Source organism: Acinonyx jubatus, chromosome D1 (assembly GCF_027475565.1).
Source record: "Acinonyx jubatus isolate Ajub_Pintada_27869175 chromosome D1, VMU_Ajub_asm_v1.0, whole genome shotgun sequence".
Taxonomy (NCBI): Eukaryota; Metazoa; Chordata; class Mammalia; order Carnivora; family Felidae; genus Acinonyx; species Acinonyx jubatus.
Window position 1 is genome coordinate 37,550,552 of NC_069390.1, and position 24,031 is coordinate 37,574,582.

Sequence of the window (24,031 nt, forward strand, 5' to 3'; positions counted from 1 at the left end):
GGCCTCTTATGACCCTGGTAATATAGAGAAAATAAAAATCATTATAGATCACCAGTTCTTTAATTAACCTGATGTCTGGCAGGATGTCCTCAAATGTGTTTCAAAGGAGATTCCAATGCCACAATATTTTTGCCAATAGCTGTGCTGCCATCACATCATTAATTTATTTTTTCATTCATTTATTTATTCAGTGAATATATATTGACAGTCTATTAAACCCACAGTGTTTTAGGTCATAAGAGTTCATCCATACATTAAGAAACAAAAACCTCTTTCTTCAGGTAGCTTATCTCTTCATGAGAGTATGGAGGCAATAAACAAATAAAATAAGGTAAATCTCAGATTACAAATCTGTCAGATTATGATTAGTGCTCTGAAGAAACATAGAGTGCCAGAGAGGAAATATGCCGTAAGAGAAAACATCACTGAAATGATGATATTTAAGCAAAGAACTAGAGGTAGATATCTAGGGGAGGTGGAGTGTATTTATTGAGAATATATAGCATGTGAAAAGGCTCTGGGTTGGGAAGATGTTAAGGGAACTTCAAAGAAGCCAGTGTGTCTGGAGCAGAGTGAATGAAACAGAATGTACAAAATGAAGTCAGAGAGATAATGGGGGTGGGAGCAGGTTATGCAGGAATTTGGAGACCCTTCTTAGAGCTTTAGATTTTATAATTTATATGCAAAACCATGGGAGATTTGTTAATGCCACAATTGGAATTTAATATTATATTGGATTGGAATTTAATATTATAACAATTACTCTGCCTGCTGAGAAGAGAGATGGGAATAAGCAAAGAGTGGAAGAAGGACAATTAGGTAAAAGGTGATTGGTGTAATACAGGTAAGAGAAAATGGTTACTTGAATCAGATTGGGAACAATGGGTGGAACAAGACGTGTCAGATTTTGGATATATTCTGTAGGCAGAACAAAAAGGACTTGGCAATATATCAGATTTGGGAGGTAAGATGAATAAAAATGACTATAAGATCTTTGATCTGAGCAACTCAATGGAGCTCCCATACAGGAAGTGGGAAGATGATGGAAGAGCAGGTTTTAGAGGGAAGAGCTGGAGTTTGATTTTGGACTTATTAAGTCTGTTTTGCCTATTAGATACCAAAATGGTGATTTTGAATTGCCAATTGGATATATGAATCTGGAGTTCAGAGGACAAGCCTGTCGTTAAGATTAGAATTTGGGGACCCTCAGCTTTGTCATTGATTGAAATCACCAAGGAGATGAGTGTAAACAAAGAAGAGGTCCTAAGTGTGATCACTAAGTTATTCAGTGTCTTATGATAAGGGGGATGAGGGAGAATACACAAAGAATAAGAACTAGTTGCCAGTTTTATAGGAGGATAATTAGGGACTATTTTACCTTGAATTCAAATGAATAACTTGCATCAAAAAGGAAGGAGTGATCAACTAAATTAAAAATGATAGATCAAAGAAGGTAAGGGCAGAGAGTTGACCAACCACATCCTCCAGGGCATGTGGGTAGAAAGGCTTCTGAAATTTGTCCCTCACAGCAGTTTTATGACTCCAACTATTTCAGAATTACCGCAAGAATCATAAGAATAAGTATGCCTTCCTGTGTATACTTCCAATCCAACATCCACATATCAAAGATGCCAGTGGAGGGACATAGGCAATATTTGCTTTTCTCTTATCTACACTATTAATCAAAATGGGTTATAACTATCCTTAAGCAAGAGTGTCTGCAGCCCCTATCCTTGAGATAAAGATTCTTCTTTTTCATTTTTTTAATTAGAGTGCAGAAGATAGTCATTATGATAAAAAAAAAACTATTGAGTTTTAGGGGAAAATGTAAGATTCATAGTTCTAATACCAAAAAAGAGCAGATGGAGGCAGTTATATAAATCCTGTACCATTCAAGCTCAAGAACCAGCAAAGTTTATTCTAATTGTGTTTGAATATTCTCCTTTCTAAGTTAGTTAAACAAAAGAGTGAACTTTAACAAAATGGGTTTAAAAAAAGATTTCTGCTTCTTTGCTTTCAAGTGAGATGACTTAGTGATATAAATGGAAGATGCTGAGATTCTTGCACATGCGGACAAGCCTAGGGTAACTGCATCTGCAGCGGAGCCCATTCTTGCCCCTCCATTAAGATCTGGTTGTCTTTATTTTCTGGAATCAGGTTGATTCGTAACTCTGACCTGCCCACATTGTCTTTCAAATTTGAGTATTGCTTGTTAACAAACATACACTTTAATTTCCTCATTAGGAAAAGGGGATAATATATAATATACCTCAATAGGATTTTACAAGGATAAAATATATGCAAAACATGTTGAGTAATGCTTGGCCTAAGAAGTGGCTTGTTCAAAAAGGACCCCAGAAATACGCTGGGTGTTAATGAGGCAGTACTTGGAAAGGTGATGGTAGATAGGAAGAACAAATATGGCCGACTCTAAAGTTATCCCTAAGGTCTACCCTGGCACCTAACTATATGTATCTCTCTTCAGTCATAGCTAATAAGCATCTAGATGTCATCTTTATACACTTCACAGTCAAAGAAGGGATACCTCAAAGACTAGGATTTGCTTATGTAATATGTCGGAATGGGAATTTAAAATATCAAAGTGCTAAATGATTTCAAAGATGAACTTCATTATCCATTTTCACCCTTCAGGATAAGGGAGAGGTTCCATGGAGGTCCTTCCTTCTCAACCTATTATTGTCCATCCTCCAAAACAGATCCCCTCTACTCTGCTACAAATCGCTCAGCAGAATGGGGGCCTCATAAATAAAGGTTTCAAATCTGTTAGCCATCAAACAAACAAAATCAGACACTAAGATGTTAATTGGGTAGAGCAGAAAGGCCTTTGAGGAAATGAGTCTGAGAGCCGGAGGAATTTGCATCTGTATTTCTTAAATTTCCAGAGCTTTGTGGCCTTAGGCAAGTTGCTGAACTTTTAACATTAAGGCTCCCCATCTGTGAAAGTGAGATCATTTTATCTATATCTTAAGACTGCTCTATTATTTGAATTGAATAAAATGTTTAAATGCTCAATATACAACTTGACACAAAGTAAGTGCTCAATAAATGCTCTAGTCATATGTCTTTTGTGCAACTTGGATTTGAATGAGTTGTGCTTGTAACTAGCCCAGTCACTAGACTGAAAGCACCTGGAAAGTCATGACCATCTCTTACTTCTCGTTGCATCCCAATTAGTTTACAGTTCACTGTTTGCTCAAAATAAATCATACATGCTTTTAAATAAAATCAAACATTTGCTATTGGATAGTGACATATATAGACATACACTAAAATAATTTTACTTTATTCTCAGATTACAGTTGGCTGCAGAGCAATTAGCTTTAATAAATTAGTACTATTACTTTCCAAAAAAAAAAAAAAGTCATCCTTGATCTAATTCAAGATTGCATTGAGCCTAGCTTGCTGCTCACCAGGACAGGCCAGGAATGGGCAATACTCAGTAGAATATTGACACTAACTAGAAGGGCTCATTGACAAATTATTGTGTCCAAAGGGTATAGCAATCTTAACTTGCATAACATTCAAAAATAAGAAATCTGAGATGACACTGGGGTTGAAAAAGTAGGGCGAGAATAGTACTAAGTAATCTGGTATAGGAGTTATTTGAAAGCTCATAGGGATGGCTTGTTCTAATGTGCCTTAAGATCTCATCTATAGAATTATATTTAGGGTCATCACTGTAGCCTCAGTGTGGTGGAGGAAGAGCAAGGCAGGGCTCTTCGACTTTTTGGGAACCAAGACCTATCTTCTATTTTCTCACAGGTATGGGTACAAAGCATTTAGCTTAAAGGACTCATCTTCCTTTTCTGAGTTTCCTTGGCCCTATCCAAGGCCAAGTTATCCTGGGGTAACTTCAAAGAAAAAAAAAAAAAAAAGAAAAATCTCAGGTGATTTTTCCAGAGTCACATAATGTGAAAATAGGCAGTTCAAATAAAATACTGGAAGAGAATTGCAGAAGAGGGTATAAGGACAATAAAACACAATCCTCTGAATTAGGGTACTCTTCATGAGTTTTAGAAAAGAAAAATTCAGAAGTACAAGCAGAACAAGGGCATACCTTGTCAGGATTGATCTATCCCAAACATGATAGTGTATCCACAGAATAGATAGTGTCATAACCAGCAGAGGCTAATGCAACTGAGACTGGGTTTGTAGTGAAGAATATTATGGATTCAGCTCAAAGGTAAAAGAAGGCTGCAGAAGCTGAGTGAAATCTTAATAGAGTTTGCAATGAGTGCAACATATTGTTAATCTTTTATCTCATATAAAGTGAGGTCATTCCTCAAAGCAATTCAACAACATTGTAATTGGAGTAAATATTATTTATTTTCAGGCATTATTATCTGTATATAAACCTATATATGCCTTGCTAACATTTTAAACTAGTATCATTAAGTTTCTCCACAGCACATTATTAGATGGATATCATGAGGTTATAGTAGTAACAGTTTTCTGTTCATCTAGTATTTTGATTAGTTCAAATATATTAAATACATAAACTCCCTAAATCTGTAACATACCTTTAAATAAAGGAACAAAGATTTTTATCACCTTTCTACACTGAGTCACGGAGCAGTCAAATCATTATCCAAGGTCATGTAATAGGACAAATTTCAGCTCTGTTGAATTTTCCCACAAAGGTTACAATCAATAGTATTACTATAATTTAACAGGATTTTGTTTTATTTTTTCAATATGACTACTCTTTAGTAGAGTGATTTATTTCTTTATATTTATTATTTCAACAATCATGATATGGCTCTTACCTCACAGATACTCTCTGAAAGTCTTAATGAGAGCGTGTGTGTGTGTGTTTGTGTGTGTGTGGTAGCGAAATGGAGAAAACTGTGTTGTAAAACTAAAACAGAAAATTATCTCTTTTTTACACATCTGTGCTATCTTCATGAGGTTCTCATAAGTCACTTTAAGTAATGAGAAAATAAGAACATTAACCCAGCAAGATACTTTATCTCAAAAGATAAGGGAACTAGCTTATTTGTAGCAACAGTAGTATCTGTTGGATGAGCTTTTTGTCAAGGTTGAAATTGTTCATTATTAAAAATTTTACATTTCCCAAATATAAGGGAGTAACTGATTTCAAAATGAGGTTATAGATAAGAGATTTAGTATCTAAAAAGACTGCAGGTCTAGCAAGATTGAGGGCACATAGTCAAATGTAATTTTCAATATATAATTGGGCTGTTAAAATCTGGAAAGGTTAAATTCAGAATAGTTCAGGAAAAAAATGGAAAGGTCTTAGGTCAAAGACTCATCAAGCAACACAAGAACACTTTAGGGCTATCTCAGGCATTACCTATGGTATTAAGCATAGAGCCTTTCTTTCCCTGCTATAAATTTTTTGGTAGCTGAGGTCTTTCTTCTATTTCCGTAATTCTGGATACAGAAGATTTAACATAAAGGGATGACCCACCCTCCTTTACTGGGTCACCCTGGCTCTATCAGTATCCTTAGGTAACTTCAAAAACTATGGCAGAATCTCAGGAGATTGTTGGAGCCACGCAGTGGTCAGCATAAAATGAGAATCTCCTAGTACACCCATCCAAGATTTTCTCAAACATGTGTAAGCCATAATGTTTTATTAATTTTCCAAATCCTTGGCCAATTCTGACCCTGTCAATAGAAACATGATGGGATTTCAGACTATATTTATTTGGTGCCTTTATATCATTATCATCACATTATCATCACAAATTCTATCTTCACAATAATCATCAAAAACATAATTTATCAATGGATTATCTTGTGCCTCATCATTTTACATCAAATATGTAATTTAAAACCCCTGCAATAACTTAAATAGCATGTACTGTTGTTTCCATTTAACAGCGAAGCAAATAGAGGCTGTGAGTGATAAGATAACATGCCCAAGTTTACACATTAACAGGAACCAGAGCATGGATATGACTAGGCAGTTTTACTGCAGAGTCAATGCCCTGTTACCACTAGTACAAACTGTCTTACATGGCTAAGCTATCTAAGTTTAGATGGACTGTTCATATGTTCCAGGTACTGAGCTAAGCCTATTACATATATTAACTATTTAATACCTTCCCAAACATCCTGAGATGAATCTAGTAGTACTCTCATTTTACAGATAAGGTAATAGAGGCATATGACAGAAAACAAATTACTTTTCCAAGGTCCCACTGTTAGTAAGTTGAAGAGACAGGATTCATGTTCAGACCATCTATTTCCAAAGCCCATGGATCAGTTCTAAGCATTAATCATCATTGGATATGAATAGGTCCCAGTTATAGATATACTGTAGGTTGTATGCCAAGACATTACATTTGAGATTCAATGAAGTAAAAAGCTCATGGAAGAGGGCCCCTCAGTGACACATGCCTCAGATTCCAGTGGGGATAAAGAACATCCCTTTAGGCAGATCCTAGCTGCCTACACAGTTAAGTATCCAGGATACCTACGCATCTGGCACCACCGAAAGTAGCCCTCACATTCAAGGGACTTATGAGGAATAGAATATAGAATTTTTTTAAAGTACAAAGACTCTATGATACATCATCATGTTCCTAATGTACATGATTCTCATCAGCATGGCACTGTTAGTAACTTGATTCTAGTTTAGGAATAGATAGGACTTGCACATGAACTTCCACAGAATGACTAGTGGCCATGAGGACATTGTGTAAAGAAGTCTCCTCTGGCCTCCTCTGACTTCACTGGGGAAGATCTCTGTGAGGCTTGCCATGGGCACAGGGAGTGGGCATAGTAGGAGAAGGAACTGGAAGAGTGACTGTTCCCATGATACACATCACTATCTCTTCCTTAAACCTCAAGACTGCCCAAATCACTAATATTCCTGATTCTTTGCACATGGTTGGTGCCATTTAATTCTCTATTATCTGTCTCAAAGAAGTAGCTTCATGAACCTCTTAATTCTTTCAAGAGTCTAGTTCAGAGAATTTCCCTTACTAACCCAGAAATCTTCCCACTGGAATTCCCATACACTTTTTTCCTGGTTTTCAGCCCAAGGAACACAGCTCAAATCCCACTATTCATAAGACAGGATGATTGAATCATCAGATTATGAATTCTAGTTAGGTAGAATCTTCTATATTTACTCAAATAAGTTCATGCCTTCCATTTCATCCCCTGATGGGCATCAGAACTGGCTTGAAAGCTGACCCAAAAATATAATAGTCTGTTGTGCTATTAGAAATATTTACCTGTTAGCATAAAACCTTTCATGCATTGGGTGTGTGTGTGTGTGTGTGTGTGTGTGTGTGTGTGTGTGTGTCTGTGTGAGAGAGAGAGAGAGAGAGACAGAGACAGAGACAGAGAGACAGAGCTGTGCCTTATTGTTAGACAGATGATGAAGATGATAAATACATAGATAGAAAGAGAGAGGGAGGAGAAGAGAGAAAGAGAAAGGGAAGGAGTGAGAGAGAGGGGGAGAGAGAGAAAGAGAGGAATGAGGAAGGAAGGAAGGAAGGAAGGAAGGAAGGAAGGAAGGAAGGAAGGAAGGAAGGAAGGATTAACCAATAAGGAATTGTAGAGCTAGGGTAGATTTAGCATAGAAGCAGAGAAGAATATGAAAGATAACTAATATTGAATGCCTAGCATGTGTAAAATAAAATATGTGCTAGATTCCTTATATACTGTGCTCAATGGTCACAACAGTACTGTGAAATCAGAGGTCAAGAACATGGTCACTGGAGACAAACTGCTTGGGTATGAATCCTACCTCCAATACTTCTAGCATTATGACTTTAAACACATTAACCTCATTGTTTCTCAGTCCTCTAGAGAATGTGGATAATAATGTTACTATTTCACAGGGTTATTGAGTCCTTAGAACAATGTCTGGCTCAAAACAAGTATTATATGAATATTAGTTATTGATATTATTACATTGAAATTAGCCAGGGATATCACAAAGTGGTAATGAATCCTGATCTAATTCCAAAGAACTAAATCTGAAATGATCCAAGAACAGTCCTCAAAATTTAATTTTTTACATTATTTTCCTTTATGTTATCCACTATCAATTCAACAAGTATCAGTGAGCACCTTCTATGTACTAGGCACTTAGAGTACACCAGTGAACAAAAGAAGACAAAGATCCCTGCCCTTTTGGAGATAATCTTCTAGCTGAGGTCTAGGGAAGGCATACAGTAAACAATAATCATAATAAGTAAGTAAAATACATATTATATTGGAAAAGAGATAATTGTTATAGAAAAAAAAGCAGTAAAGTGGTAGAATCCAGGAGAGCAGGTAAGGTGCAAGTCAGAATTTTAAATATTGCCATCAAAATAAATAAGAAAATGAGGACACTTGTTTGCTTTAAATTTCTTCATGGTAAATAGTAATTGTTCCCAGTGGTAATTGTTAATCTTAGCTAAACATTGAAGAAATTAGGATGTCTGTTACAGTAGTTTGGAATAAACAAACCTGAATTTGAATACTCTTCCCAGAACTTAACTAGTATATGGCTTTGGGCAAGTCCTTTGGGCAAGTCCTTTTTTTTTTTTTTTTTTTTTTCTTTTTACATTTATTTATTGTTGATAGAGAGAGACAGAGCACAGTGGGGGAGGGGCAGAGAGAGAAGGAGACATAGAATCCAAAGCAGGCTCCAGGCTCTGAGCTGTCAGCACAGAGCCCAACACAGGGCTTGAACTCACAAACCGTGAGATCATGACCTGAGCTGAAGTTGGAGGCTCAACCAACTGAGCCACCCAGGGGCCCCTGGGCAAGTCTTTAAACCTCAATTCTTGGGGCGCCTGGGTGGCGCAGTCGGTTAAGCGTCCGACTTCAGCCAGGTCACGATCTTGCGGTCCGTGAGTTCGAGCCCTGCGTCAGGCTCTGGGCTGATGGCTCAGAGCCTGGAGCCTGTTTCCGATTCTGTGTCTCCCTCTCTCTCTGTCCCTCCCCCGTTCATGCTCTGTCTCTCTCTGTCCCAAAAATAAATAAACGTTGAAAAAAAAATAATAAACCTCAATTCTTTCACCTATAAAGAGAGATAATAACATCTACAATGCAGAGTTGCTAAAAAGATTAAATAAGATAATTTAAGGGGGGTTGATTTTCTCAGTGCTTATTAAGTACTCTCTGACTACAGTTAATGATAGCCATGGCCCTATATATGATGCTAAAATGTGACATAGGGATCTAGGGTTCACCATATTTAAAGCTCCAGTGTCTTGTGCGTGAAGATGTTACTTTAATCTACCCATGGATGAAAAAGCATGATGCAGTTTATTTTATTTTTTTTATTATTTTTTTAACGTTTATTTATTTTTGAGACAGAGAGAGACAGAGCATGAATGGGGGAGGGTCAGAGAGAGAGGGAGACACAAAATCTGAAGCAGGCTCCGGGCTCTGAGCTGTCAGCACAGAGCCTGACACGGGGCTCGAACTCACAGACTGTGAGATCATGACCCAAGCTGAAGTCGGATGCTCAACCGACTGAGCCACTCAGGTGCCCCGCATGGTGCAGTTTAAATTCCTGGGCAAGGATCAGAGATTGGAAGTTCCTGCAGAAAGAGCATACTGTGACCACCACCATAGACCCAAAAGCCTGACACTTCAGAACATGAACCCAAGACTGGAAGTCATGAACGGAGCCCTTCTTATAAGCCATTCACTGGATTATCCTTTGCACACTTACCTGCATTCCTGAGTTTAGGCTTTGTTTTAAAGTAAAAGCCTGTTCTACTGGGGACTTGTTTTATCATGGCTACCGTCTTCCACTAACCTGAGGGAAATGAATGTGTCCTAAATTTTACTTTGGAAAAAAGTGCAACCTAATTTCTATAGAGAAAGACAGAATAAATGAGATTTGTTCATATAAAATCTGAAATATATGCCCTGTGTGCTCACTGTGTGGGGAGATTGGGCCCTAATGGTTTTCTATTGTAAATTCTCTAACAAAAATAAAAAGTCCCTCTTTCACCTAGGACAGCTAGTAAATGGAATTGGATTGGTTTGAGTACTCTACTCATGATAGGGGAAAGTAGGTCTTCAAATGATTCTGCACTTGTATTCTTTGTTACTAAGCTACATAGTAGTGAATTCCCAACTGGAACTGAATATTTATTTGTTATATGGTGAGACATCCAGATCCTATTCCCCCTAAATGAAATTTCCATTTTGATTTAGATTTTAATTAAGTTTCCTTAGGAGTCTCTATCTTACCATAGATATTTGAATCAAAGTACCTTTTATTTTCATTTATTTGTATTAGGGCTTCAGTATTTCTTCTCTACAAGACACAATTGTTGTAGACTGATGGAGTATAGCTAGCATGCAATGTATCTGATGAGTAGCAACTTTGGAGATCAAGCAGGAGATTCCCCACCATAAGTCATGTGTTAAGTTCCTTGATGCCAGAGAGGTATTTATATTTTATATTGTCATGCGTAATTAAAAGTTACATATTTCAGGAGGGTGGGTGGCTTGGGGAGGAGGCAAAACATTACCTTTGTTAAGTAGCTACTATGTCCCACGCATTAGGCTAAGCACTTTATATATGTAATTGACTCATTCCAAATAGCCCAATGTTATATTTGCAATGCTAAGTGTCAAATTAGAGAGGCTATCATTTCACAGAGCTGGAAATAGGTTATCCTGGGTTTTCAACTAGTTTTGCAACCCCTCCCCTCACAAAAAACTCTTCTCCTTGTACTGTACCGTGATAAATCTGACATTACTCGATTTATGTATGTGTTTTTCAGTCAAAATATTGGAACAATTGCAAGGGAGCCCACTTTTTCTTTGTGAAAGACGTGAACTTAACTGCAATGTGTTCAGGATTCATAATACACATGTTGCACACATGACACCCACCTGCCACTCATGCAGTGCTAAGTCATACCATTTCCTTGGTTTTATATCCCATCAATTATGTGCCAAACTTCTAACATAATATACCTTTTCAAATCATTTTTTACTTCTTTTTTGTGATAAAATACATATATAAAATTTATGGTTTTAACCACTTGAAGTGTGCGGTTCAGTGGCGTCAACTACATGCATAATGTACGACCATTGCCACTGTGCAGTTCCAGGACTTTTTCACTGTTCCCCAAAGGAAACCTTGCACCCATTAACCAATCACTCATTTGCTTCTTTCCTTAGCCCCTAGAAACCATTAATCTCCTGCCTCTATGGATTTGTGTATTCCGGATATTTCATATAAATGGAATCATACAATGTGTGACCTTTGTGACTGGCTTCTTTCACTTAGTATATTTTTAAGTTTCCCCTATGTTGTAGCACATGTTCTATCACTTTTTATTGGTGAATAATATTCCATCAGATAGCTATATCATTTATGTTTACCCATTCATCACTTGGTAGGCATTTAAGGAGAGGGGAGAGATACTATACATTAAATGTATAAATTAATTGAAAGAGGCATCCACATCTTCAAAAGGTTGGGATTGAAGTATTGGGATCATTTACTGAAAAATTCGAGCTGTGTCCCTTTGTGTATTATTTTATAGGGTTGAATCAGAGACTGGATATAGTGGCTGTTCTAATATATTTTTGTTTATTGGTTAAACAAATATATTTTCATGTTAAAAAATCATTAGGGAAAAAGAGCTAGCAAATAAATGAGCCAAATTTCTGCTTACCTGACACCTGTTCTGGGGTTTCATAAATTCTAGGAAAGCCATATATGCCCCTTCCAGATGCCAGAAAAGTGCTGATTTAATTTGCATCCCTGCTGTGAAATATAAAATACATAGGAAATTAAAATGTGCATCCTACTGATGAATGCTCGAAGCAGCATTATTTATGATATCCCCAAACTGGAAACAACTCACACAGCCATGCCCAGGTAAATGGATAAACAAGTTGTGTAACAGCCATATCATATACTACTCAGCAATAAAAAGGATCAAGTTGTTGAGACCTACAACAGTGTGGATGGATCCTAAAATAATTATGTTGAATGAAAAAAGTCAGATTTTTAAAAGAGTGCATACTGTATGATTCCATTTTGATAAAACTCTAGAAAATGCAAACTAATCTATACCAACAAAAAGCACATCATTGAGTTTTGGGTAAGATGAATGGGGAGGGGCTAAAGGGAGGAGTTAAGAGAACAAGAGGGGAGCCTGAGTGGCTCAGTCCGTTAAGCACCTGGCTTTGGCTCAGGTCATGATCTCACAGTTCATGGGTTCAAGCCCCGCATCTGGCTCTGTGCTGACAGCTCGGAGCCTGGAGCCTGCTTTGGATGCTGTGTCTCCCTCTCTCTGCCCCTCCCCTGCTCACACTCTGTCTCCTTCAGTATCTCAAAAATAAACAAATGTTTTTTTTTTTTAACAGAACAAGAAATCTCTCAGGAATGAGGAGTATGTTTATTCTCTTGATTGTGGTGATAGTTTCACAAGAGTATACATATGTCAAAACTTATAAAATTGTACAATTGAGTTTTTAAGTTTATTTATTTTGTGTGTGTGTGAGAGAGAGAGAGGGTAGAGGGGCAGAGAGGGAGAGGGAGAGAGAGAATCCCAAGCAGGCTTCATGCTGTCAGTGCAGAGCCCAAAGCAGGGCTTGATCTCATGAACCGTGAGATCATGACCTGAGTTGAATTAAAGAGTCAGGTGCTTAACCAAGTGAGTCACCCAGGTGCCCCTAAAATTATACACTTTAAAAATGTGCAGGGGCACCTGGGTGGCTCAGTCGGTTAAGTATACAACTTTGGCTCAGGTCAGGATCTCACTGTTTGTGGGTTCAAGCCCTGCATCAGGCTCTGTGCTGACAGCTCAAAACCTGGAGCCTGCTTCAGATTCTGTGTCTCCCTTTCTCTCTTCCCCTCCCCCACTCACACTCTGTTTCTCTCTCAAAAAAATTTTCTTGTTAATGTTCAGTTTATTATATCTCAATTAGACCTTAATAGAACTGTTTTTAAAAAATACACAAGTAAAAAAATAAACACATAAATAAGTAAATGCAGGTTCCAAATTATGGCTGTGAATGACTTTCATCCAGATAAAAAAGTGAGACAAGTTATTACTATTAGTAAAAAGAGAGGGGACTGTAGCTAGCAATTAGTACTTTTTATTTTATTCATTCTGTTATTGAAGTATAGTTGACACAAAATAGCAATTATTTTTTTAAATTTATTTATTTTTGAAAGAGAATACAAGGAGGGGAGGTCAGAGAGAAAGAGGGAGACACAAAATGTAAAGCAGGCTCCAAGCTGTCAGCACAGAGCCTGACATGGGGCTCGAACACACAAACTGGGAGACCATGACTTGAGCTGAAGTCAGATGCTTAACTGACTGAGCCACCTATGTGCCTAAGCAATTATGATTTTTAATAGGAGCACTAAGACCCATCCTATTGGCTATGTTGAGGGAAACAATTTCAAGTATACACAATCTGCTGATTGAGTTCTTTGGTAATAAGTAGGAGCCTATGATTAGGCTACCAATTTTTAACCTTACCAAAAGTGTCCATGCACTCCATTTCTCCATGAGAATTAAAAAAAAAATTACAGGACTGGATGCCTGGGTGGCTCAGACCCTTAAGCAACTGACTTCGGTTCAGGTCATGATCTCATGGTCTGTGAGTCGAGCCCTGTGTTGGGCTCTGTGCTGACAGCTCAGAGCCTTGCACCTGCTTTGGATTATATGTCTCCCTCTGTCTCTCATGCTCTGTCTCTCTCTGTCTCTCAAAAATAAGTAAACATTGAAAAAAATTGTTTTAATTACAGGACCAATGGGTCTGTCTTACTATCATAAGCAAATTAAAGCTGGAAAGCATACCCACACAGAAAACAGTCATACTGTGATGCTACTTTTGGGCAGCTAGACATACCACAAACCTGGTTAATTCAGGAGTGAGCCTGATAAGTCAGTAGTGAGCCTGATAAGTCAGCCTGAGTAGGTCAAAAATGCATAATCCACTTATGTACATGAAGAAAGGAAAGTGTTCAGCAGAATAAATTAGTACTGAACTTGAGCCTACAACTTTCTGGTTTTACCCAGTCTAAACAATGGAATCTTGAAAAAATGGTCAGGCATGCAGATTTTATAAGTAACCAAAGTGTTTCCTTAGCATGGGATTTTAGAAAGAACAGAAAATCATTTACTGAGGATGAAGACACCATACCGAGAATCATGCTGATGGTACAGAGTCCAACACAACCAGCTTTAAACCATGTTTGATGTGTTTCTACCCTAATCTTAGTCTCCTTCACCTAGGAAAGTGGATTCATAACACAGACAGCTAAGGATATAGATCTGACCCATTTTAAAAACATTTTGTACCCCGCTGGTGTGAATACTCTGAGACCTTACTCTTATAATGTCTCTTCTTGCATTAGGGCCTCTAGTGTAGTAGTTTGTTCTTAGTCATTTCGTGTTAATCTCCAGAATGTGTGCTGCTAGAGCACTGTTTAAGTTGTTTTGGTTTTAATTCAAGCTATCTTTTTAATTTAATTGTCTTTTAGGATCAGCATTAATTTCCCGTTCCCTGTCCTGTGCCCTCGTTCTTCTTCATTATCCCCTTGCATGCACATGCACACACACACACACACACACACACACACACACACACACACAACACCTCAATGGGAATATTCACTTTTTGCTTCAAGTCTTGCTGAAAACCCATTGCCTATTGGGCAGAAACATGGAAACATCAATGCCACAATACCTACTTATACAACTCCACTTCCTGTTGCCCTGGAAATAGTAGCTCAGGGAGTTATTACTTAATCCCTTCATTATGGGATTTTTGCAAGCAGAGTGGGAATCTCCTCTACATATTGGAGGTCAGGATACTGTGCCCACTTGTATCTCGCACAGAGTAATTTTCTCCTAGTGCTGGATCCCAATATTCTAATTATGTCTCAGCTATAGGAAAAAAGTGTGCTTCATCCTACAACATGTTTCAAATGAAATTTTTAAAACCCACATCAGGCAAGAGACATACTGAACAGAAAATATTATCTAGAATTTCCAATGTCTCTGCCTTTTGATTTCCATGTGCTTTGGTAATTGGAAGGGGAACAGATGGTGACAATCTCATTGAATATGGTGTGCCCATTATAATAGCCCATGCTGCCAAGCAATTCTTCACAAGCAAAGGATACATTAAAAGGGACTGTGGCTTTCAAAAACCGATGATGAGCTCTGTGGGCCGGGGATTATGCAGGGGGTAGAATGGACAGTTTATGGCCCGTAGATGCAGCTGTTTTGTAAAACTCACAACACCTGTTGCAATCCACAGAGGAGGAAAAGGGAGGCATCAAACTGGGATGCTGGTCTGACCCATTATTAGCACACAACTCCAGCTCAGAAAAGCATCTAGATCTTTTCTCAGTGAAGCCCTCTAATTCTGGCACTCCCTGAGGATGAAGAAAAACAACGCTCAACTATGTGTATGCTTCATATTTTGAAAAAGGAGCCAATTCAACCACAGGCAGCCCTGTACAAAATATGCATGGAAATGGTTTTGTTCTGACTCATTGGATGACTTTCAGGATCAGGCAACAGGTAGTTGTTGAAATAACCCAGCTTCCCACATCTACTGTCTCAATGCAAAAATCCTAATTATTATAGCAAGTGCAGCAACTTAAAATGAAATTCAATTAATAATTCATAAAATGCCACAGGTGAATGGAAATCAACATGCTTGTAAATACTCTGCCTTTGTACATTTTCCAGTTTGCTAGGAGTCTTACAGAGACTTAATTAAGCATTCTTGGGTTCTACTTGATAAGGTGGCATTTGTTATCAATTTATAGGTTTGAATTTGCAAGACAAGCAATCAAGAGGCTAGTTATTTCCTTCTGGGTGTTTTGCACATAATTGGAATAGGCAGAAAGAGAGGGGAGGTGGCAGTGGGTTCTGCTGATGTGTGTATGAGAAACACTGTCTTTTTCCCTACCAAAAGAAACAGTATTCCACTCATAAAACAAAACAGACAACTTCTCTGCTCCCCATTATACGTATGCTTGAAACTTATTTGTATTGCTTACATGTTCCATTTCCCCCTTTATATCCACACTTACAAGAAGTCTCTTTTTTAAATAGAACCAGGCAGAGATTAATATTTATTTTTTGATGACAAAAATTGTGCATGCTTACTTACTAAATAAAGTGGGACCACCAGGAATAAGAAAACACAGAAAAGCACAAATTTGTACAAGTCTGTCCATTTTACATTTTGATGTATTTTTCCAGTTTTATTTCCTATACATAGGTTTTCAAACATATTTAAAAATCATGACAGAGATATAAGTCTGAATGCTTTATTTTATACATACACTTTGTGAATGAATATTTAAATTGTTGAATAATATTCTATTGTTTAGACATTATCCATTTACAATTTTTTTAATATAATTTATTGTCAAATTGGCTAACATACAGTGTGTAAAGTGTGCTCTTGGTTTTTGGGGTAGATTCCCATGGCTCATCGCTTACATACAACACCCAGTGCTCATCCCAGCAAGTGCCTTCCTCAATGCTTATCACCCATTTTCTGCTCCTCCCCATCCCCCCATCAACCCTCAGATTGTTCTCTGTATTTAAGGGTCTCTTATGGTTTGCCTCCCTCCTTCTCTGTAACATTACCCATTAAAAAATTTCATTGTATTTAAAAAAAAAATTTAATGTTTAGTTTTGAGAGAGAGAGAGACAGAGCATGAGCAGAGTAGGGACAAAGAGAGAGGGAGACATAGAATCCAAAGCAGGCTCCAGGCCCTGAGCTGTCAGCATAGAACCTGATGCAGGGTTCGAATCCATGAACCATGAGATCGTGACCTGAGCTGAAGTCAGAGGAGTCTCAAAAGACTGAGCCACCAAGGCACCCCAAAAACACTCATTGTATTGAACATTTAAGAAGTTTTTAAATGTTCTGATGTTATAAATAATACTCTGATGGAGAGTTTTGTGCCTAAGACCTTTCTAGATTACAGTTATTTCTTTAGAAACAAATTTCAAATTTAGACTTTATATTTTCAAAAATGGTGCAATTTTATACCCCATTAGCAATTTATGAAAGCTACCATGAATATGTTTACATGAATATGTTAAAATGTTTACATATTTGATAAGCAAAAATGGTACTTCATTTGCATTTGCATTTCTTTGATGACTAGTGAGGTTGAGTATTTTTCCACTTGTTTGTAGTCTAATTTTTTCTGTTATGAATTGTCCGTGTCTTTTGCATATTTCTCTGTTAGAGGCCTTGCATTCTTCCCTTGGCATGAGTGCTCTGTACTGTAGTACAGGTGCTGTCATATTTGATGTTTGTTATTCCCTAAGTTGTTGCTTTCCTTTTAATTTTGGTTATTAAATTTAAATTTGCTTAGACCAATGTTAGTCTTTTCTTTTACACTTATTCTGGGACTTTTAAGCTTAGAAAGTCCCCACTGACATCCACATTCAGTAGCTCTACAGTTGAGGAAAAGATCATATGGATTCTTTTTATGTATTTAACCCTTAATCGATCCAAAATGTGTATTCTTGATAAACTGTGGAAACCAATATGGATTAATTCTTCTCCAAGTGTTAATCAGCAGTCCCAACAGCAGTTACTAAATAATATTTCTCTTTGCCTCTGATTGGGAATGCTTCCATAAAACGCACATGCGCACACACACACACACACACACACAATGAAGATAATTTATTTCTGTTCTTTTCACACAGTGAAGGTACCCCAACATGAAGGATTACTGCCTTAAACTCAGATGTTACTAGGGCTGAGACTCTTGTCAGAGCGTTCTATGTGCTGAGCCAGGCCTGCTCAATGCTACCTAAGATGAATAATATCAGAGTTCACCATTTCCCCTTGAGCCCTACATATTAGAAGTGTGCACTACCCAACTCTCTTGAGTCAGCTCCCTAATCTCAGCAATGCCATTTCTGTTTCCACCTATCCCCATCAACTTTCAACAATGTTTGCTCTGAAGTGACAACATACTATCCAAATGAACCTCCCTCCAAACCCAAAGGATGGTTCAGGGACTTAAAAACATCCAATGTAGACTGTCCCCCAACCCTGGCCAGGAAGAAATCCAAGACTAATTATTTTCCCATTCTCCTATCCAAATCTGTATCTATTTTCTATTCCCATAGGGAAGATCACACTCTCTACTTAGCCCAGTAGCAACTAACCTATCAAACCAAACTTCAAATCTGACACTACATATGCATCAGAGGCCACTATGTCTGACATATTAGCTTCCCATTGCTGCCATAACAAATTTCTCCAAGCCATAAACTTAGTGACCTAAAACAAAACAAATTTATTCTCTTATGGTTCTGGAAGTTAGAAATATGGCCTAGATTTCAATGGGTTAAATTCAGATGTTAAAAAGGCTGTTACCCTTCTAGGTCCTGGGAAGAATTCATTTCTTTTCCCAGCTTCCAGAAGGCACCTTCATTCTTTGCCTTATAGTCCCTTACTACATTTTCAAAGCCAACTGCCTACAATAGTCAAGTCTCTCTCTGATTCTTCTTCCTCTTGGTTTTATTTAGAAAGATCCTTGTGATTACATTGGGCTTACTTGGATAATCCAGGATAATCTCCCCATCTCAAAATCTTTTTTTTTTAATTTTTTTTGCATTTATTTATTTTTCAGAGACAGAGACAGAACCCAAGCAGGGGAGGAGCAGAGAGAGGAGACACAGAATCCAAAACAGGATCCAGGCTCTGAGCAAGCTGTCAGCACAGAGCCCAATGCAGAGCTTGAACCCACGAACCGTAAGATCATGACAAAGTCAGACACTCAACCGACTGAGCCACCCAGGCGCCCCTCTATCTCAAATCTTTAATCACGTCTGCAAAGTCTCTTTTGCCATGAAAAGCAACCTGTTCACAGGTTACAGGGATTAGGAAGTGGGTTAATATTTAGACTTTTTTAATGTTTATTTAGTTTTGACAGAGAAATTGAGAGAGAGTATGAGCAGGGGAGGGGCAGAGAAACAGGGAGACAGTATCCGAAGCAGGCTCCGCACTGAGAACAAACAGCCCAATGCAAAGCTTCAACTCATGAACCGTGAGATCATGACCTGAGCCAAAGTTGGATGCTTAATGGACTGGGCCACCCAGGTGCCTGGGCTGATATTGAGATATCATTGTCCTGCCTACCGCTCTAAAGTTGGAGTGAGAAAACAATGACTCCATAGACGTGATGATTTCTGGTCACAAACAGGATCAGTATGGTCATAATTAAGTGTGTGTATATATATATATATATATATATATATATATATATATATGTGTGTGTGTGTGTGTGTGTGTGTGTGTGTGTGTGTGTGTGTCTGTGTGTGTGTATGGGGGGTTGCCCATTTTATTCTTCCATTAGTTTTTCTTTTACTCTTTCCAGAGAGACAATGTAGAAGTATTTAATTGACTATTTGGTAGTAACAGAATGTCCTATTTATTCCTTGACTCTGAGTCTTACTGCCTGGCAAGTTACTTAACAAATATGCCATGTCTCAATTTTCTTATGTATAACATGGTGATAATAAAAGCATCTTTGTCACAGAGATTCTGTGTCCATAAAATGAATTCATTCATGTAGAGAGCTTAGAAAAATGTCTAATAGATAAAAAATACTCAAAAAGTTAGCTGCTGTCATCCTCATCATCAGCATTATCATTACTTACTCTCTTAATAAATATTTTTCTAAGTCTGGGTATAAGGCTATGTACTAGGATTTATATGCATTTTTTCCTCAAAGCTCTCAAAATCTAGGAAAAGTGACAGGCACTTAAATAACTGAGTGACAAGCCATACTTTACTAAAGTGAAACCATTTATAGATCCACAGAAAAATGCATAACTGATCCTGAGGCCATTGCACTGTGTGGTGCGTGTTTGGTGGGGAGCAGAGGGCAGTGGAAGAGGAAATCTTCAATGAAGATGTGTCATTTAAGTTATGCATGGAATGTTGGCAGTATGAAGAGTGAAGACTTTAACGTGTGCTTAAGTCTTCTCTCTCTTAGCATAATCAGTTTGATCCTACATTGGCTTGCAAAACACCTATAATTATTGGCCTCATCCTGATTGCATATGCAGTGGGAAAGAGACTTAATATAAAACAGAAGAGTATTGCTGTCACCAAGGAGACAAGGCTTACGTGCTCAAAACCATGAAGACACATGTGTCTGCCTTCTCACTTTGGGAATAATCAAAAGAAAGCCTGGAGGGAGCAAGAAGATTTAATTTTTCCAGAATACTGAAATAACCAATCCATAGTATACAAAGGAAGCCTTTCATTTTGTGAGTGAGGCTGAAATCTAGATTTGTCTAAACTTCTAGCTCTTAGATGGAAGACCCAAAGTGAATCCTGGTCATTGATGCTTGATCAAGCGCTCTTTGGGCAAAAGTAAGGTGCTTCAGCTTCAAGCTATAATCTTTAGCAAGTTTTCCTCGGTCCTGCCCACATTTTTACTAGCATAATACACGCTTCTGACAGAGCTCCACTGCCTTGGTTAAGGATAACTACTCTTCTGATGTCCTGAATAGGCATATTGACTTTCAGTATTGAATTTTTAATAATTTAATAATTGACCATAAATAATAAATCATTGTAAGAAGTGCAGGGCCTTTGCTTCTTGCTTCAAGATGTGTGTGTGTGTTCAAAGAATGAAACATTCATTCAGGCTCACATGAGACTCTGTGGCTATTGTTATCAGCACAGAGATTTAAAATGGTTCAATAACTCGCTCAAGTTTACATTTCTAGCAAGTGGAGGAGCCAGGATTTGAACCTTTCTGCCTGTTTGAAGAATGTGTAACCTTACAAGTTTAATATGGTGATGGATGAGTCTGTTTCCTAATTTAAAAGTTTTCAAAGATGAATGGGGTATTGAAGAGGGGAAAAAAAAACACTGAACCTTTATTGATTCTATTGTTGTGGCTGTTTTTTTCCCCAGCAAGATCCAAGAAAGGAGCACCCCTCAGCTAGACCCAATTTAGGTCAAGTGGGAGACCAAGGAAGATGATGATTAATATGCTCTTCATTGACAGAGGCAATCAGTGCCTTCCTTTCAGTCTGCTCTCTAGAAAAATACAGCCAGAGGAACATGTTACTGGCTGCCCAGCAAAAGTGCACAGGAAATAACAGTCATCTCATCAAACCATCATCTCCAACAGCTGACCTCTCAAATGGTCTCACCTTTGATAACAAAGAAGTTTTTATTTTTATTTTATTTTTTTTTAGTTTAAATTCAAGTTAGTTAACATATAGTGTAGTGTTGGTTTCAGGGGAAGAATTTAATGATTCATCACTTACATACAACACCCAGGGCCTCATCCCAACAAGTGCCATCTTGAATGCCCATCACCCACTTAGCCCATCCCCCCACCCACCTCCCGTCCAGCAACCCTCAGAACAAATAACTTTTTTTTTAAGTTGCTAAATATCTGATAATTTGTGAGACATCACTCTTGTTACAAATATTATATGGGACTTAAAGTTCACTTCTCTTGAATACCTCACTAATATTTTCTCAGAAAGGGCATAAACAGCAATAATGTTCCACATGACTTCATTTTATTTTTGTCTGCATAGAATCTTGCTTTGTCCCAAGTCCTTCTTTTTAATACTGTCTCCATTTATTCTAGTAATTGTTTAAGAATGGTGGTGAACTCTGGACTTATCAGAACTTTTATTCTTAGAGAAGATATATCATAACATTATTATGTCTATGTAGGTTAGAATGTTTATTATTACAGTTAAGGAAAGACCAAAGACAGTGGTGGTGTGCCTTCCAATATGTGAAGATCTGTCACGTGAAGAGGACAGATATGCTGTTCCTAGGACCAGCAGCAAAATTCACGGAAAGATAGAACCTTTGGAGAAAGCCTTTGGGCAGGCAAAGCATGTTATGAGGAGGCAGATTTGAGGTCAGACAAGGAAATATATTTATTCAATAATTTTTTAAATGTTTATTTAGTTTTGAGAGAGAGAGAGAGGCATAGAGACATGAAGACACAGAGTCTGAAGCAAGCTCCAGGCTCCAGGCTCCAGGCTCTGAGCTGTCAGCACAGAGCTTGACGCGGGGTTGAATCCATGAACTGCGAGATCATGACCTGAGCCAAAGTTGGACCCTTAACTGACTGAGCCACCAAGGTGTGCCAGACAGGGAAATATTTTTTACAAGTGGTAAAATTGTATTCTACAACAAAATCTGCTTCCTCATGAGGTAATGAGCCTTTCATCATGAGAAATATGTAAGCCGAGGAGGAAAGATTATCTGCTGGGAATGATATAGAGAATATTCCTACATTGATAAGAAATTGGAACAAGTGACATCTAAGGCCCTTTCCAACTCTGAGCTTATGAGTCTGTGTTGTAAACTATAGAGAATAGAAAGATATCTATGTCTAAGATATGGCTAGCATAGCCAAAATCTTTTATATAAACACTTTTTTGCCTATAGGTACTAAAAAACCTTGCTTAATTAAGAATTTTCTCATTAATAAATGAACAACTGACAATTCATAGTTGTCAAATGGTAGTATCTAGAATATTGAAAGAAAGAAGAGTGCTGAGAAAGAAGTCTTTTTTTTTTCCCTTTTTGCTACAATACAGCAAGCCAATTTATCAACAACCTTTTTTTTTTTTTTAATCCCTTTGTTCTCTCCAGGAGGCCCTTGGAGACAACAGTGAAAAAAGGAGGCGAGTCTTGAGGAGTGTCTAAATTTACCAGACCTAATTCAGCAATTTTGGTAACAGCAAGTTATTCATAGAAAAACTTGAGCATTTGAAAGTTGGAAACTGATTCATCTCTCCCTACATTCTTAACACACAACTAGTTATACATTGTTGTACAGCAAAACTTTGTGACTTTAAGCAACACAGAAAAGGTGAAGGGGGATGGGAGGTACAGGTTTCTGGTTAAGTAAAGAATAAGTCACAGGAATAAAAGGCACAGCATAGGGAATATAGTCAATGCACTGTTAATAGTGATGTATCAGGACAGATGGTAGCTGCACTTGTGAACACAACATAACATATGAACTTGTGGAATCTGTTGTATACCTGACGCAAATGTAACATTGTGTGTCAACGGTACTCAAATAAACAAACACTTAAATTTAACTCACAATGCAATTCGAATTGGGTTTAGCGAAGCTGTTCTGTGGCTCTCTGTTAGCCTTTCTCACTGAGTTCACTGCGAGTCACTTGGATGTCTCTGCTTATGTAGGTGAGCTGTGAACTTGTCATGGGGGCAAATGGGTCATGATTCTCTCAGATTCAGCAAGCTAGTCTCAGAGATGGTAGTAGGTGTCTAAAGGTAGGAAGAGAGAGCAAGCCCCAAAGTACAAGCACTTTTCAAACCTCTGCCTCATCACCTTTGCTATTACCTTACTGAACTAAGCAAATGGCGTGGGTTTAATTGTGTCTTTCCAAAATTAATAGGTGGAAGTCCTAACTTCCAATACCCTCACAATGTGAACTTATTTGGAATTAAGTTTGTTGCAGATTTAATCAGCTAAATTAAGATGAGGTCATATTGGAGTAGAGTGGGTGACTAATCCAATATGACATTAAAAATATGATGTAATCCACTATGTCCTTATAAAAAGGGGAAATTTAGAGATAGACACACACACATACAGGGAGAACACCATGAAGACTGGTATCATGTTACCACAAGCTAAGGAACTAACAGAAGTTAGAAGAGAGGCCTGGAACAGATTCTTTCCTAGCACCTTCAAAAGGAACTTGGCCCTTCTGATATCTCTTGGTCTCAGGCTTCTAACCCTTAGATTTGTGACACAATAGGTTTGTGTTTTTTTAGGTCACCCAGTTTGGGGTACTCTGCTGTGGCAGCCCTAGAAGACCAACACAGGAAGTCACATACCAAGTCCAGAGTCAGTATGGGACTGACCAAGAGCATGGATACAGGCAAGCATGAGCAAACTGGGGACCAATTCTGCAATAATACACCCCAGAGAGTAAAGAGGTAGGAGCCTCTATACCATTCCTAGTATATTCAGCTAAGTATGTGCATACAAATAGCTGTGTTTTAAAATTATTTT

At 37.9% G+C, this 24,031-nt stretch overlaps 1 long non-coding RNA gene across 1 annotated transcript in view; it reads left to right on the top strand.

Moving 5' to 3' along the window:
• The window catches only part of LOC128311810 (uncharacterized), a 181,338-nt gene that overhangs the window by 147,635 nt on the left and 9,672 nt on the right, over positions 1-24,031 (top strand). Inside the window, exon 5 of the long non-coding RNA XR_008290426.1 lies at positions 23,791-23,955. This is a non-coding gene — a long non-coding RNA (uncharacterized LOC128311810). The remainder of the gene's footprint in view (positions 1-23,790; positions 23,956-24,031) is intronic.